This window comes from Penaeus chinensis, chromosome 16 (genome assembly GCF_019202785.1).
Source record: "Penaeus chinensis breed Huanghai No. 1 chromosome 16, ASM1920278v2, whole genome shotgun sequence".
Lineage (NCBI taxonomy): Eukaryota > Metazoa > Arthropoda > Malacostraca > Decapoda > Penaeidae > Penaeus > Penaeus chinensis.
In genome coordinates this window covers 2,637,704-2,642,703 of record NC_061834.1, presented here as the reverse complement: position 1 = coordinate 2,642,703, position 5,000 = coordinate 2,637,704, and the positions used below count along the sequence as shown (strand labels likewise).

The following is a 5,000-nucleotide window of genomic DNA, read 5'->3' as shown; positions in this document are numbered from 1 at the left end:
TCATCGGAATCACCGAGTACGTTGGAAATGGGACAGTGACGACGCAAGAAAATGAAATCCGCGGCGTAATACGAGACAGAAGGCGGAGGAACAGAAACCTCAATAGACACGCTGTTACTATCAGACAGTAAAGAAGAGAGAGAATAAATAAAACAAAGAGGAAGCGGCAAGCGTAACTGACACGTTGCCGTCGTTATTACTTTAGTGCCCAAAACGTAAAAGAAAAAAACAACAACATATATAAGAACAAAGAAAGAAAGAGAGAACATGGGAGAGAAATCTATCCCTGTCTCTCGACGTCTTTATATTCCCTTACTCTAAGGACGTCTCCTTTGTATGCGTGGTTTGACATAGCACTATACTACCCCCTTGCCGTAGTTCCCTGTCCCTGACGAAGGAGAACATCACGTTCGTAAAGCCCATTTCTATATGGCTTTCAAGTTGGGAAAAGTCCTAAACGCCACACAACCGATTCCCGAGCCCATGTACTGAGGGCAATTAAGGGCGAGTAATTGATATAATTGTTCAAGACTTTAGACCCTATAGGCATGGACAACTATACTTTTTTTGTATTGAACCGCAGGGAATGCTACCCTGCGCCCCCTCCCCCCCCCTCCCCCACACCTCTCTACTAAACCACATATCCAACAAGGCCATCATTAATTAATCCTCAAATCTAAAATGAAACCCTCTTCACTTTTTTTTTAGGCTTCGTAGAGACCAAGACCTGATTTTTTTTCTTCTCCTAAACAACTCCCCCTCCTTTCCCCTTCCTTTCTCCCCCTCCCACCCTTCCGCCCCCTCCTCCTCCACCACGCCCCTCTCCCCTCCCCCTCTACCGCCGACACCCCTGACAGTACCTGATATCATCTTAATTATAAAGACACAGATAGCAGTAGCGAGGACAGGGCGTGGGACGTGACAATCCTCGCGTGGGCTCACTCGATTCAGGCAAAAAAATAAATATATAGTGACGTTTCTTCCCCAACGCGACCTGAGTGAGGAGGAAACCTGTTCTTTTATGAGATAACAAGGGAGAGACGCTTTGGCCAATGGTGGGAGGTACTTATGTCTGCGCGAATGCATAAAGCTTGCTTATTCAGAGAGGGAAGTTGGGTAGACTGACCAATAAGAAATGGATACAGAGGGCAGATCAAAGGTGAGAGAGAGAAAGAGAGAGGGAGGGAGGGAGGGAGGGAGGGAGGGAGAGAAAGAAAATGAAAGAGAGAAAGAGAAAAAGAGAGAGAGGGGGTTGAGGGTCAAGACTAATGAAAAAGCGAAAGTAAGCATATGGAGGAGGAACAAGAACAAGAGGAGGAGGAGGAGGAGGAGGAGGAGGAGGAGGAGGAGGAGGAGGAGGAGGAGGAGGAGGAGGAGGAGGAGGAGGAGGAGGAGAAGGAGGAGGAGGAGGAGGAGGAGGAGAAGGAGGAGGAGAAGGATGTCATCCCAGCCACAACCAGCAGCATCTTGTTACACCCCTCCTCCCGCCTTCCCCCCTCCCCATACAACCTGAAACCCAAGACAGCGAGGACCTGTCGGCGTCATCAGGAGCGTCTCCTGCCCAACCGGACGACTTAAGGTGCTCCCCCACGCTCCCCGCCCCCCCGCTTGCCCCCTCCACCCCCTCCTCCCGCTTGCCCCCCCCCCCCTCCCTCCTTCACGAAAGGCTGACCCTGAACCCTCCTTGCTAAACCCCTTGATATAGGCCCTTAAGACACCTTGAAAGGGACTTCCCAGCTGCCTCATAAACCCATATAATGTTGCTGCCGCCGCCTCCTCTCGGCTCTACACCTCGTGATATCCACTCGGCCGCCCATAACACCGATCTTATGGACTGGCCGTCAGCGATGTGTCACCGGTAGTTCCTTTTTTATAACATGGAAGAAATAGGAGGAGGAGAAAAGATTAAGGAACCGTGAACATAAACATAAAAAAAAAAAAAAACACACAGGAAGAAGGGAACAAAAAGAAAATGCAAGGATACAAATGGACGAAGAAAACGACATCGAAACATTGATATAAAACCCTTTGGATATATTAGATCATGTCCCAACGCCCTTTTATTCAAGCTTTTATCCCTAAACAAACGACAAAAAGGAGAGGAAAGGGCAGAGGGGGACCACAGACCCCACTACCTTGGCTGCAACACCTCTTTCTCGCCCCTCTTCGGGAGCTGGGGAGCGGAAGTTTGTGAGTGTTGCTACTCGCAGGCGATGCACGCACTTTTCCAGCTAAGTGATCAAGGAGGGGGCCTTCGCACTCGCTCCGCTTGTCAAATTCTCTTTCGCTTCCCTTTCCCTCTCGATTATCCGTCCTTCCAGTTCGATTTCCTACTCTGGTTCGGCGCGTTATCGCCACTTCTCTCTCCCTCCCCCTTTCTTCTTCCCCTTTCCCACCTACCTGCCTTTCCCTTAAATATCTCCCTTCATCCCGTTTACCCTTCCCCTAACCCCCGTTCTGAGGGCACGACCCCTAAACGACAGACACCCGTCACTCACCCGGCCGATAATACCTCCCTAATCCCTACCCTTCATCTCCTCCTCTTCCTCCTTTCCCTCCCCCTTTCCCCCCTTCTTCCTCCACCCCTAAACCAAGCCAGGAAGCGCCCCTCCTCCCCCTCCCTCCTTCCCCTACCCCCTCCAACCCACAACACAGGTGTACGGGGGACAACAGAGGCCCAACAAATGATGACCAACGCGACGACGAGGACAAGGAAGGAAGGGTAAGCGTCCGAGGGACAAATGACCCCCACAAGGACTGCTATTTAGATCAACAAATTGGGAATAATTACAGACGGGTACTTCCCCTACCTTCCCCCTCCCCTTCTTTCCCCTACGCGGGACGCAGGACAACGCACTCCCGCCGTAATGAACCAGGGAATTAAAACAAAAGGGAGAGAGAGAGAGAGAAACTGCCCTCGTGCTGGTGTTGCATACAGCAGATGATACCTTTCTGCCACCCTCTTGCTACAAGTCAATTTACGATCTAAACCAAAGTCAAAGCTTCTTCTCTGAAATTCCTCTACGCGTCTAATAAAATTCAATCAAACTTATTTGCATGAAAACAAAAGAAGAGAGAAAAAAATGCTTCATAACTCCCACATCCATCAATTTATCCATATAAAAATAGATGACTGAAATACCCGTACCGTAAACCCTTCTTGATAGGACGCAGTCAGCTGGCGGGTGTGAAGACAAAGAGAAGGATAAAGACAGGAAGGGGGGAAAGAGAGAGAAAGAGCGAGAGTGAGAACGAACGAGAACGAGAGAGAGAGAGAGAGAGAGAGAGAGAGAGAGAGAGAGAGAGAGAGAGAGAGAGAGAGAGAGAGAGAGAGAGAGAGAGAGAGAGAGAGAGAGAGAATACTTGAAGGGGGGAACCCGGGGGAGGGAAGGCGGGGGATGAGAGAGAAAGGAGAGGGACAAGGGTACAGGGAAGAGTAAGGGGCGCGAAGAGGTGGGGCGTAGGGGGAAGGAGGGGGGGGGGGGGTTACAGGACGGGGCAGGATACCAGACACCCTAAGGGCAGCGTGGGTAGGGTGGCCGGCATGGGTCTCGGCCGGAGGGGAGGGGAGACCATCCTATCTTCCAACTGTCATTAGTTTTAAACAAGATCTTTTATTTTCCGAGTTTTCAGCGTCTAGGGTTTGTTCACGAGGGCGGACGCCAAGACACGCGATGCCTAGCAGTAGGATACGAAGAGCCTCGACTTCAATGAGATCTAGAAATAATTAATAATCCCACGAGATTGGGATTAGAAATAATCAATAATCCGACGTTTAAGGTCTTGCGTGAAATTAATCTGCCCTTTCTCCATCGAGTACAGTTAAGACTCGGCAGGCAAAATGTTCCCGTTTTTACTAAGCCAATTTACCGAAGAGCCGAAATGTCAGCGACTGGACAACCCGAATATAAAATACTTGTAAGAACTCGACCCGAAGATTCTGGAGAACAAACATGAAGGTGATGTGGAAATACGATTCATTTGAACTTTCATTCTTCCCGTTCGTTCATCCTTGATCTCCGGGACATTCGACAAACCTGCCGCCGCGTTACCTTTACAAGAAAAAGATTCTCTTTATTGTTCTTTCTTACTTTCTCTTTCTCTCTGTTTCTTCCCTTCTCTCTCTCTCTCTCTCTCTCTCTCTCTCTCTCTCTCTCTCTCTCTCTCTCTCTCTCTCTCTCTCTCTCTCTCTCTCTCTCTCTCTCTCAGATTACTCTTCCTTATTTTTTTCACTACGCATGCATCTACAGATACATATAAACGTATGTGTGTGTGTGTGTGTGTGTGTGTGTGTGTGTGTGTGTGTGTGTGTGTGTGTGTGTGTGTGTGTGTGTGTGTGTGTGTGTGTGTGTGTATGTGTCTATGTGTGTATGTGTGTATGTGTGTGTGTGTGTGTGTGTGTGTGTGTGTGTGTGTGTGTGTGTGTGTGTGTGTGTGTGTGTGTGTGTGTGTGTGTGTGTGTGTATGTGTGTATATGTGTGTGCGTGCGTGCGTGTGCGTGTGTGTGTGCGCCTCAGTTGCCCCGTCGTCCATAATCAATCTCATCAATTCATCCAATCGCCTCGCGTCTGCCCCGACCCACCGATGCGGCCAGGGCAAGGGACAAGGTAGGTGGGCTGGGGTGGGTTGGGAGAGGCAGGCTGAGTGGGTAGGGAGGCAGGAGGGAGGGTGGGAGGGTGGATAGGGAGGCAGGAGGTTGGGTGGCCAGTGAGGCAGGAGGGATGGTAGGTAAGTGGTTGAGGAATAAGAAGAAGAGGGGAGGACGAGGAGGAGGACGAGGAGGAGGAGGAGGAGGAGGAGGAGGAGGAGGAGGGGAGGAGGAGGAGGAGGAGGAGGAGGAGGAGAAAGAGAAGGAGAAGAAGAAGGAGAAGCATACAGAGGAAAGGACGCGTTGTTGTCCCTTTCTCTTCATTTTATTCTTCCTCTTAACAAACCACTCGCTTGCATCCCCATTTTCCATTTCCTTTCACCCTTTCCAGTCCTTCCATCCAGCGTGGATG

General features: G+C 50.1%; 1 protein-coding gene across 6 annotated transcripts in view; it reads right to left on the bottom strand.

The window, feature by feature from the left end:
- The window catches only part of LOC125033439 (semaphorin-1A-like), a 302,686-nt gene that overhangs the window by 244,980 nt on the left and 52,706 nt on the right, over positions 1 to 5,000 (bottom strand). The window lies entirely within an intron of this gene.